The sequence below is a fragment of the Phoenix dactylifera genome, chromosome 15, assembly GCF_051530095.1.
Source record: "Phoenix dactylifera cultivar Ajwa chromosome 15, Ajwa_hap1_PhDact_Kaust_v1.1, whole genome shotgun sequence".
Taxonomy (NCBI): Eukaryota; Viridiplantae; Streptophyta; class Magnoliopsida; order Arecales; family Arecaceae; genus Phoenix; species Phoenix dactylifera.
This window is the reverse complement of record NC_143204.1, coordinates 843,957-856,251: the sequence shown is the minus strand read 5'-3', so window position 1 is coordinate 856,251 and position 12,295 is coordinate 843,957. Positions and strand designations below refer to the sequence as shown.

At 48.0% G+C, this 12,295-nt stretch overlaps 1 pseudogene; it reads left to right on the top strand.

Moving 5' to 3' along the window:
- The first annotated feature begins 5,629 nt into the window (after nucleotides 1-5,629).
- Nucleotides 5,630-6,811, top strand: LOC103696694 (putative 1-acyl-sn-glycerol-3-phosphate acyltransferase 4 pseudogene; annotated as a pseudogene).
- Nucleotides 6,812-12,295: the final 5,484 nt, after the last annotated feature.

Genomic DNA, 12,295 nt, shown 5'->3' with positions numbered 1-12,295 from the left:
TGACACCCTGGCCGAGTCTGGGGACCCGGGGCTGAGTCGGCGACTCGGCAAAGCCCCGATCGCGGCTGACTCTGAGCCCAGTCCGGTGGTTGCGGCCCGGGCCAAAACCCAAAAGCGGCCCAGGCCGCAGGCGGGCCTTGGCCCACTGGGGGGCACCGGGCGGGGGGCCCAGTTGGCCCTTGTGCCTGTGGGCCGAGGGAACCCAACCGGGCCCTCCCAGCGCGGCCGGGCCCACGAGGCCGGGCGCTGGGGCCGTAGGCCGGTGGGGGCAGGCCGGGGTGCGAGCCGCGACGTGGGCGTGGCCCACGCGATTGGCGCAACCGGCGCTGCTGGCGCGCTTTGCGCCAGCAGCGCGCTGGCTTCTAGGGACGCGCCGGGCGCGCTGAAAGCGCCCGGTGCGGGGGTTGAGCGGGCCCAGGATACGCTGGGCCCGCGCGATGACGCGCGCGGCCGGCTGGCCACGCGGCCTGTTGGGGAACTGCGGGCGCTGGGCCTTCCGGCCCAGCCCGCGGTTGCTTCTTTGGGCCATGCAGTATTCGGCCCACAGGCCCACTCAGTATTGGATGTGATGAGTGGGGCTCCGCCTGGGGATGTGCGGGTGGGCACTGACCATGACGGAGTCTTCCGGTTTGGCCCTTGGCCTCCGGCTGGAGATGAGCAGCGGGAGGATGCACCTAGTGGGAGCGGAGCCATGGACCACAGTGTGCCGCTTTCGCAGGGGTGCCAGGCCGAACCGATGGTGACGGGAGGAGGCACGGACCACACGATTGCTGTGCAGCGCATCAGGTCGGCAGTCATGCAGGTCGGATCTGCTGAGCAGTGGGCGGGCCCAGGTAGCATGCTTGAGGCTGGCCCTGCGGCCCAGGGGGAGGATGGGTCAGAGGCCGACTACGTGGACTGTGACCCATGAGGATCCTAGCCTGGAATTGCAGGGGGGCGGCCAAGCCGTCCTTCATGTCATCCTTCAAACGGTTAGTGCAAGTTCATAGTCCGGAGATCTGCTTCATTTGCGAGATCCGGCTATCTGGTGAGGGGCTTGTACGCTTGAGACGGCGCTTAGGGAGGGACTGGGAGTCATACGCAGTCGATTCCCGAGGGCTGTCGGGAGGTATCCTGCTACTGTGGAGGCGAGGGGTGGCGACCTTTGATGTTTTCCACAACTGCCCCCAACAGATAGTTATGGTTGTTTCGGCACCGGATGCTGCCCCATGGGTCTTGTGTGGGGTGTATGCGAGCACGGATTATAGGGTCAGGAGAGTCCTCTGGCAGGAGATTACCAGCCTTACAGCCCAGGGCATCCCGACAGTTGTAGTTGGCGACTTTAATTGCCTATTGAGCTCGAGCGACAAGAGGGGCGGGGCAGCCGTCATGGATAGAGCGGACAGGAGAAAGTTTCGCGATTTTGTGTCGCGTACTGGCCTAGTGGACTTAGGGTTCTCTGGATCTCAGTTTACTTGGTGCAATAATCAGCTTGGCAGTGCTAGGGTTTGGGAGCGTCTTGATAGGGCCTTTGCGTCCCCGGACTGGATCCTCCGTTTTCCTACCTGCAGAGTTAGTCACCTACCTCGGATTGCCTCAGACCATTGTCCCCTGCTGATTTCTACACCATCGGGACCTAGTCATCATAGCCCCTTCCGCTTTGAGAAAGTTTGGCTATCATACCCCCAGTCCTGGGATATTGTCCGTGAGGCATGGCGCATCCCGGTGCGTGGAGACGCTATGCACCGGGTGTCGCGCAAATTAGAATTGGCCAAGAGGCGTCTTCGGCGGTGGAATCGCGAGACTGTGGGTGATATCTTCCGGAGAGTAGAGGGGGTAGAGACTGCGATCTCTGAATTACAGCGGAAAGAAGATCTAGAAGGTGAGCTCTCGGTGGCTGACATGGGTGATCTCCGGGGGCTTCTAGCGACCCACCACTCACTGCTACGGCAGCACGAGATCTTCTGGCGACAGAAATCTCGAGTTCAGTGGGTACATGAGGGTGACCGCAATACGAGCTTCTTCCACCGGTCTACGATTATCCGGAGGCAGCGGAGCACTATCCACTCGCTGCGAGATGGGTCTGAACATCGGGTGGAAGGTGAGCCTGCCATTCGCCAGGTTTTATTGGACTTCTTCCGTGACAGATGGACGGCGGATGAGGAGGCTGGCGACAGAGACCATCCCATGAGGATGGATGCGAGAATCGAGGACACTGAGAATGCAGCCCTGGTCCGACCAGTGTCTGCTCAGGAGGTTCAGGAGGCAGTCTGGGCTTTGGCTCCAGACAAGGCTCCGGGTCCGGACGGGTTCCCCCCGTTTTTTTTCCGACAGTATTGGGGTATCATTCGGACAGCAGTGGTAGAGGCTATTCAGTGCTTCTTCTCTCAGGAGAGGATGCCGGATGACTGGAAGGCTACCTTCATCACGCTCATTCCGAAGCGTCAGGAGGCGGCTGAGCCAGGCCACTTCAGACCCATTAGCTTGTGCACAACCTTGTATAAGGTTGTGGCCAGAATAATGGTCCGTAGGATGAAGCCCTTACTGCCTGGCATTATCAGTCAGGAGCAGGGGGCTTTTATAGCTGGCAGAAACATCTCCCATAATGTGCTGCTGGCCCAGGAGATGATGTGGGATCTGCAGCGAGCACCGAAGCGACGTAGCTTGATGGCTATTAAGCTGGATATGGAGAGAGCTTACGACAGGATCAGATGGAGATTTCTTCAGCAGGTACTCGAGGCGTACGGCTTCCACAGACAGTGGATCGGTTGGATCATGGGGTGTGTCCGGGGGCCAAGGTTTTCTATCTTGGTCAACGGCACCCCTTCCCCTTTCTTCGAGTCCACCATGGGGCTGCGCCAGGGATGTCCTCTATCGCCTTATTTGTTTATTCTTTGTGCTGACATTTTGTCTCGTGATTTGCAGAGGGTGTGTGCCCGTAGAGAGCTCGAGGCCTATGTCCCCGCCCCGGGGGCTAGTCCTCTCTCCCACTTACTTTTTGCTGATGATTGTCTTCTTTTGGCCAGGGCGCGGGTTTCTGATGCGCGGGTCCTTCGGAGGGTAGTGGCGGACTATTGCGCGGCGTCAGGTCAGAGAGTCAATTTCCACAAGTCAGCAGTCCACTTCAGCCCGAGCACGGAGAGCAGGGTCAGACAGGAGATCCGAGGGATTCTACAGATACCTCAGCAGGAGGAGACATTGACTTACCTGGGAGTTCCTATCACAGGCCGCAGACTGCGGGTGGCAGAGTGCTCCTACCTAGTGCAGCGGGTGGAGCGCAGGTTGGAGGGATGGAGAGCGGCCTCCCTATCTATGATGGGGAGACTGACCTTGATCAGATCAGTGTTGGGGTCCATGCCAGTATACCTCATGGCCAACACCGTGGTTCCGAAGATGACCTTGCTGAGGGTCGAGCGACTGCTGCGGTGTTTTCTGTGGGGGTCATACGGCGGAGGCCACGGGGTGCACTTGGTGGCCTGGGAGCATGTCTGCCGGCCTACCAGTGCGGGCGGCCTCGGGGTACAGTCCCTACTGGAGCGGCGCGAGCTTTTCATTGCCCGGCATGCAGCTCGGTTCTTGTTACAGCCACACGGGCTGTGGAGTCAGGTGATGGCGGCTAGATATGGCCGTGGGGGCTCAGAGGCGGCACGGAGAGCGCGACGAGTCTCCTTCATGTGGCGGAAGATTGGGAGGTATTTGCCGACGGTGTCAGCAAATACCAGGTGGCTGATTGGCGATGGGCGGAGTATTGATGTGACTACGGACCCATGGGTGGATACTGTTCCACTGAGGTGCTGGCCGACCATGATCGATGCTGAGGCAGCGGAGGGGTTGCGGGTCTCCGATCTCCTGGCCCCAGGAGAGTCTGTATGGGATGACACCAGGCTATGTCAGCTGTTTGGGGGATGTCTAGCCAAGAGGATCCGGTCCCTTCCGGTGCCAGGTTGCGGGGGGCCTGATGTCAGGGTTTGGGGCACCTCTTGCCGGTCCAGTGTCAGTCTGAGAGACCTTGCCGATGTTATCCTGCAGGAGCATGAGCCGGGGCAGGACTATGCTTGGATCTGGAGGTCTGGGCTTCACCCGAGGGCGGCACTATTCTTATGAAAGGTGGCATGGGACCGCCTTCCGACAAGAGCAGTGCTGAGCAGGCGAGGTTGGGGGATCCCTGCGGAGTGCGGGACATGTAGTGTTGAGGAGTCCACCGACCACGTGCTCTTCCAGTGTACGTGGGCGAGGTCGGCATGGCTGTGGGCAGGATTCCCGCAGGAGGTTTGGTGTGGGAGGCCTCAGTTTGTACAGATGATGCAGCAGTGGCTGGCCCGGCCTCGGACAAGTCAGGAGGCTATTCGAGCGACCTGCACAGCACATCAGATCTGGCTGGCGAGGAACGCCCGCACCTTTGGTGAGCGCAGGGTATCACCGAGGTTCGTTGCGGAGTTCGCGCGAGTCCAGGCATTGGAGATCAGACCTTCTTCAGATAGACCTCTGATAGCTCGGGACACCTGGGGTTCCCTCTCTGCTCCGGCAGCTCCTCAGCAGGTGTTCTTCACCTAGGAACCCCCACCCCCGAGCTTCCTCAAGGTCAATTTCGACGGATCGGTCATGGATGGAGGCGCACGAGGAGGTGCGGGTTTTGTGATACGGGACCCGCATTCCAGAGTGGTGGCAGCAGGAGGCTGTCAGATTTTCGGCACATCGGTTCCCGGGGCAGAGCTTCGAGCTGCCTGGGCGGGTCTTCGATATGCGAGGCAGGTACTGCAGGCTGGCGCGATTGTCTTGGAGGGCGACTCAGCCACAGTCATCAGTTGGATCCAGGAGGAGCTGAGGGGTGGGGGCTCAGACCATCCCTTGGTTCGGGATATAGGGACGATGTATGGGGTTGGGGTGGCCATTCAGGCCCATCATGTATTCAGAGAAGCCAATGGGGCAGCCGACTGGGTGGCTGCCTTCGCGGCTCATCATTCAGGGTACACCTTTTGGGTGGGGGAGGGGGAGCTGCCACTGGCTCTCCGTGAGTTAGTCTTTTTTGACTTTATTGGGTGTATTCGTACACGTACTGTATGAAAACCCGTTTTTAGCAAAAAAAAAAAAAAAAAAAAAAAAAAAAAAAAAAACGAGCAATTACTTGCTGAACTTACATTGCCCTGAACCATCCATCTATTTACAGTTTTTTTACTTTTAAATGTTAGGAAGCAGTGAGCTTGAATCTCAGGCATGCCATCAAAATGTTGGCCAAGACTAAGATATTTTTCTGTTAACAAAATCTTACCAGATATTGGACATACTACCTTAATGTGTTACTATAAACTGAGACCTATGTCATTCATAAAACCTTATACTTGTCTTGTTTCCTTACCTTTCTTTTAGAAGGGTTAAGTTATCTTCATGAACTCTATATCAAGTTGGCTTAGCTACTGCTTTCAGATTTATACTGAGTTGTTGATTTTTTATAATCAGCCACTAGTACAGCCTTTTTTTGGTGGTTCTTGTCATGTTCAAAATGGAATTAGAATGCTTATATCCTCTCCTCCCTCTTGAATTATGCAGGGTAAAAAAATTTCGAGCTTTGCTAATTCTGCATGTAATTTTACCCTTATGGCACAGAGTAATGTAGCACAACCATCATATTTGAGTGGAACTGCCAAATTTTTGCCCACTTAATTTGGCATCATTAACTTGGAGACTTTTCACATAATCAGAACAGGGAGCATTAGACTTGTCACCGGAATTTTAGCTGTTCAAGATGAATGGTTCTACTTCTAATGAAGGCAAATCTTTAAATGGAAACTGGAAGCAGATGGAGGTTTGCGAGCATCTCAATTCAGAAAATAGACAGAGACACCACCCTTTAACACCTTTGAGAGTATTCAGGGGTGTTCTGTGTTTAGTGATATTACTTTCAACTGCATTTATGATGTTAATTTGTTTGGCCCCTGTGACCGCACTCTTATTGCGGCTTTTCAGTGTACACTACAGCAGGAAGGCAACGTCCATCCTATTTGGAACATGGCTATCTTTGTGGCCTTTTCTGTTTGAGAAAATTAATAAGACAAAGGTGGTTTTTTCTGGTGAAAGTGTTCCTGAAAAGAAGCGTGTATTGCTCCTTGCTAACCACTGAACTGAAGTTGATTGGATGTATTTGTGGGATCTTGCATTGAGAAAGGGTCGCTTGGGATATATCAAGTATATCCTTAAGAGCAGTCTGATGAAATTGCCTATATTTAGCTGGGGATTTCAAATTTTTGAGTTCATTCCAGTGGAGAGAAAGTGGGAAGTTGATGAGTCAATCATGTGAAAGAAACTTTCAGCTTTCAGAGATCCCCAAGATCCACTCTGGCTTGCAGTTTTTCCCGAGGGCACTGACTATACGTAATATTTTCTTTCTATTTCCTCTTATCATCCATTTGTTGCAGAAATGCAAAAAGTAATTTTTTCTATTTTTGATAATTGCCCTTCTTAGTATTTAGTTCTTATAACATTTTCTGAAGGATGTTAACTATGAAACATAATAAATTACTAGAAGAAAGAAGCTTTTCTTCCATTTATTATAACCAACAATTTTGATTGCTTGGTCAACATCTGGACTAATAAATTGCAATATCTGCATGACACCTTCTATGGGTTCTATTTATACAACCTCTGCTTGTTTTCCTATCCCAGTGAACAGAAATGCTTGAAGAGCCAACAATTTGCATTTGAGAATGGCTTACCAATCCTCAGAAATGTGCTTCTTCCCAAAACAAAGGGATTCAATGCTTGTTTGGATGCTCTCAGGAACTCCTTCGATGCACGTGCGTTGTTTATTTTTCATTCACTTTTCTCTTTCATGTAGAATGTGTTGGGAATTGTATCCTAAGAGTCAATCGTCAGTATGTTAATGATTGAATTTTGTAAATAAATTGACAAATTAATAAAATGTTATTTGGCATTATTCATCATTTCATTGTACATCTTCAAATGAACTCTTATATGATGAAGTCCTTAGGACTTATTTTATGATAAAGGAGGATTTATCTTCAAGTCCTTAAACCTATTCACGATCAAATGATATGTTGTTATTAGGACGACAGCATTATCGAGATTATGTCGTTGTGTGACATATAGGTTGGTTGTCCTCTTAACCAAGGAGTGTGGAGACACTGATATGTCACACACGTGAAGTGTAGGGGTACATTTCACTGAACGTGACCAGTTCCGGAATGCTCTGTTGTCAAGAGATTGTTTCGAGTGGATATGGGTATATGTGTCCCTCCGATCTGAGATCACCACGGTGACCAGCAAGCAACTCACTATACTTTGGTACCGGACTATCTGAGTTTCTAATTTAGTAACGGAAGGTTACTGAGTGCAGTCAAGTACTTTCAAAGTTGGTGTGTGAGTCAAGATAGAATTGACCCCTCCTGGTGACAGGAGATAATGCCCTTGTGTTCAATTTAGCAAAACCTTGGCCAGAATAATCCTTTTGAAGAGTCACAAGATGTGTAAAGTTGAAACACATTATGAATGAACTGATTAAAGAGTTGACAGTGAACTCTGAAGTCGTCCTGAGTATTTGGAGTCATAGGGATGAATTATACGGTAACCATAGTCCAAGGGTTCTTGAATGTTGCTTTGCAATCATTCGGCCTATCCGGACGTTGGGTACCATTGCTAGATGGTCATTTCGATTAGTACAAAAAGTTGTTCTTGTGCTACCGGCTTAGGTTCAAACCTATGGGGTCACACGCATAGAAGTTTCTAGGTTGATCAAATGGTTGATTGATGATTAAGAATCATTCAGGGGTAATTTGGTCAATTCGATTGACAAATTATCCTAAGCAAAAGTTGCATTAAAATAATTATTGAATTATTGGAGGATTAATTAGCAATTAGATTGCTAATGAACTCAATTTGATTGAGTAATTGGGCTTAGGTTGAGCCAAATTGAATAGGCTTCAATTTGGGCTACATCAGGGTTTGACCTAATTGAATTGGATTCAACCCAAGTAGATTGAGCTTGACCCAATTGATGGAACTTGACCCAATTAGATTGGGCTTGATCCAAATCAATTAGAAGATCTTATTTGATGAGGATTATGAGTCCAAATAATCAGAAGAATCCCTAAATTTTAGGAACCTATCCTTATCCTTCTTGGAGAAGAATGACACCTTGATTTATCCCCAAGATTTTCCATGCCTATCCTATTTATTTTTGGCCAAAAACTGGCGTGAGAAGAGAGGAGGTGTGGGGCTATATTTTCTATAAAAATGGCACATCAAATCTTCCTAAAAATATTTATATGAATTTTCTAATTTGTAGGGATTATATGGTGCATGAAATAGGGTGGTCTGCGGCTGAACTTTGGATGCATGAATTTCTATCTTTTAGGGATCGATGCACGAAATTTGGATATATTTATCTCCTCTTATCTGCCAAATCACCAGAATTTTTTGAGGATTTTATCAGCCAAATTAATTGGCTAAATTAGGTATTAGGCATGGGGGGGTCTTTTGGCTATAAAAGACCCCCACGCCTAGGGTTCAATATATATAATATTTAAAGGTTTCAAAAAATTCTGAAAAAATTTTCTCAGGGCCTCCTCCTCTTTACCTTCCTTATTGTTACCCTCCCCAATCTTATTGTCTACTACACATCCACTCCTTAGGGTAGTCAGAGTATTGGCTTGTTCATGATGAATTGTATTTAGCTGATTTTCTTGAGCCATGTATTGTCTCCTAGGATTACTCACTGGTTGGCTTGGAAGCTTTCCTTCCTCTCGCTTGTTCAGTGCATTAGCTAGTTGCCCATTTGGGATTCTAGCTTGGCGATAGATTGTGTGTGAGAGTGCATCAATTGTGTAATAGTTTTCAAACCTTGAAGGGAGGTCAACACTTTCTTCTCAAAGGCTGTGTTTCTTTGGGGTGCTGGAGGAGGGACATGTTGAAATTGTGAATAGTGAGTAGGAGGACGGTTCGGATGAACATTCTGGAACGGTTGAAAATTTTGGGAATAAGGTTGGGAGGTATTGAGAGTCTGCTGCTTCCAAGAAAAGTTTGGATGGTTGCGCCACTCCGGGTTATAAGTGGTAGAATATGGATCATTACCGAGTCGGGATTGCGTTTGGGCAGCATTTACGTGTTCTTGCACAAATTCAGGAAATTATGCTGCCGAAGGGCACTCAAAAATAGTATGAGATGAACTAGAACAGAGAGCACAAACTTGTGCTTGGGGAAAGTTTGGAAGCTGTTCTCTAGACATTAGCTGGTCCAATTTGCGGGACAGTGCATCTACTTTGTCGGATAGACCTATGGACTGGCTAACTTCATATATGGTCCCTTTTCTTTGAGAATTTGGGGGTGCTTGACGAGCGAAGGAGGCATGGTGGAGGTTATTTTCATTAAGATTTTCAAACATCTGTCATGCCTCATGCTCGCTCTTAAGCATGAAAGTTCCCCCACAAGAAGCATCAACCATCTGACAGTTTCGTTCAGACAATCCGTCATAAAAGCATTGCACTAATTGCCATTTAGGTATTTGATGATGCGGGCATTTTCGGAGTAAGTCTCTAAATTTTTTCCAAATTTCGTGAAATTCTTCTCCGTCAGATTGGGAGAAGCTCGTGATAGCACGCCTAAACTGATTCGTTCTTCCTATGGAAAAATATTTTTTTAGAAATTCATGTTGCATTTGGGCCCATGAAAGAATGAAATTAGCTTCTAATGAATGGAGCCATTGTTTTGCTCTATCCTTAAGGAAAAAAAGGAAACAGCCTAAGTTTCAGAGCATCATCAGTGAAGTTCTGAATTTTGACAGTAGTGCAGATCTCAAGGATTATCTAAATGTTTGTATGGGTCTTCATTGTTAAGTCCATAAAAAGAGGGAAGCATTTGGATGACACTAGACTTAATTTCAAACTGTACAGCAGCAGTGGCATCAGGTAGTCGAATACAGGATGGAGAGGTATAAATGGAAGGAGTGACGTACTCCTTTAGCAGTTTGGGTTGTTCTTCAGCCATCTCGACAGGTGGGGCAGATCCTATGGTTCTATAGGTACGGATTTCGGCTCGAAGGGCCCTAATAGAACGCTCTATTTCAGAATCAAAAGGTACTAATTCAGGAGATCTGGAACAACACCCTAGCATACGCTAATACCTTTCTGATCAGTCAAGTAGATCGAAGCTAATTTTTCAAATGGAACCAATAGAACCACTTAAATAGCCAGAGTGAACAGTAGTAGAAAACAAGAGAGCTATTTGATCTGAGCATTAAAGCATTTCAACTACCAAGAACTTAAAAGAAGTAAATACAAGAAAAAGAAGGAAGAGGTGCATGCAACTCAAATCTGAAAGTGCTTCCTTCGCATTCAAGGCTCTACTATTGTCCTCCATCATTCGACACATTCAAGAGGAGACTTAGAAATCGAGAAGCCCCCACATTCAAGAGGGCTTCTAACTCTACTTTACTTATATTGTTCTCACACTTGCTTTTTTAGAAGCTTTCTTTGTGAACTCTCAACCTTTATTTTTCTTACTTGATTCAATCAGGGGATTGAATCAAGGGTTGTAAGGTTTGTTGGTAAGCCAAAGATAAAACCAACGGTGTAAGGTTGTGGTTGGTGAACCGGAAAAAACCAACTGGGTTTGATTGTGAACCCGGAAAAACAATCGGATGGTTCTAGTCGGTGAGCCTGTGAAAACTGACCGAGTTCGTTGTGATCTCGTGAAAACAACAAGTTAAGTTGTGAGCCTGTAAAACAACCAGCTGTAATCCTAGGGATTATAGCGAACTCCTAAGTGCGGCTTGGGGAGTGAACGTAGGAGCAAGAGTTGGCTCCGAACCACTATAAACTTTTCTGTGTTTGTATTGGTTGTTATCTCTTTCTCTCTCTTCACTCACTGCATCTAGTAAACTAACTAATTTGCTTGCAATAGATTTAGTTAATTACTCATTATATTTTTAATTGGTCAATATTTAATTAAAACCCAATTCACCCCCCCCCCCCCCCCCCTCTTGGGTTGTCTCCTTGGGCAACAGTATCAGAGCAAAGTTCCTTGATCACCATGAGTATGAAAAGCGACCATTCCTACAATGCCAACAATATCAACTTGGATACTCTATCACCATGAGTACGAGAAGTGGCCGTCCCTACAATGCCAATCATCAATTTGGATACTCTACCCTCATTTGTATGAGAAACAGTCATCCTTACACCATCAATCGACGTCAATTTGGGTACTCTACCATCATAAGTACGAGAAGCAGTCGTCCCTACATGACGATCGACAAGAAGAAGAATTGTTGGCAAAAATTGCCAATCAACTTGCTGCTATGGCATGAAAGATGGATGCAGTGGAGGCACAACTATAGCATCACCCTCAAGTTGGGCGAGGATCTCCGGAAAGCAGCAACAAGGGCGTTCCTTTTCCTCGAGGTAATCCTCCTTTTATGAGATCTAAAATTTCTGCAAATAGGGGTACATATCTGGATCGAGGAGCAGCAAGGACCAGCAAGAAAGACAAAGATCCTACGTCACAAAGAGGAAGCCAATCTGATTGCTACAAGTGCACGGCCGAGGACACCTTCCTGTTATATGCCCTACCAAAGACCAATGATTTGCATTGGTTTACGATGAAGACGAGATCATGGAGACATCTGCAGTTCCTTCTAAACTCACTGAGATCGAAGAAGAGGAAAAAAGCAATGAGGAAGAAGCACCTGCGGTGGAACCAGAATGTTCAAATCTACCCGTTTGTGTAGATTGCAGGGTCCTTTCGGCTTGCAGGCAGGGCGAGAAAGTTAGATCTGAAATTTTAGAGATAATTCCATCTGATTTTAAGTCTATTTTGGAGGACTTTTTTGATGTAACACCTGAAAATCTACCCAAGGAACATCCACCGATGTGCGACATTCAACATGCAACAAATCTCATTCCGAGATCTAGCCTACCCAACCTCCTAGGTATCCCTTCTTCCCCACCATCGTCTTTCCCAAGAAATTCTTCTCCATCGCTGCCCCTTCCTTCATCTGTGCCACCAAAAGTGGTATCAAATCCCGTCTGTTGCATCAAAGTGCTTTCGTAGTCTACTTGCGCCCCTATAATTGGTATCAGCCATGAAGTTAGGGACATGTTCACGTCGATTGCAAAGGAAGTTGGTTTTGAAATTTTAGAAGCGTTGCCATCTAATTTCGAGGAGAATAATCTAATTTTTTTGGAGAAGCTGAGAGAAGCACAAACAGTGGCTAACCGATCCATGTACGGTGCCACGCCCAACACCTACACAGAAGTCTGCAACCGAGCATAGCAGCCATAGCGGCCGCGCGCAAACAGGCTTCCAT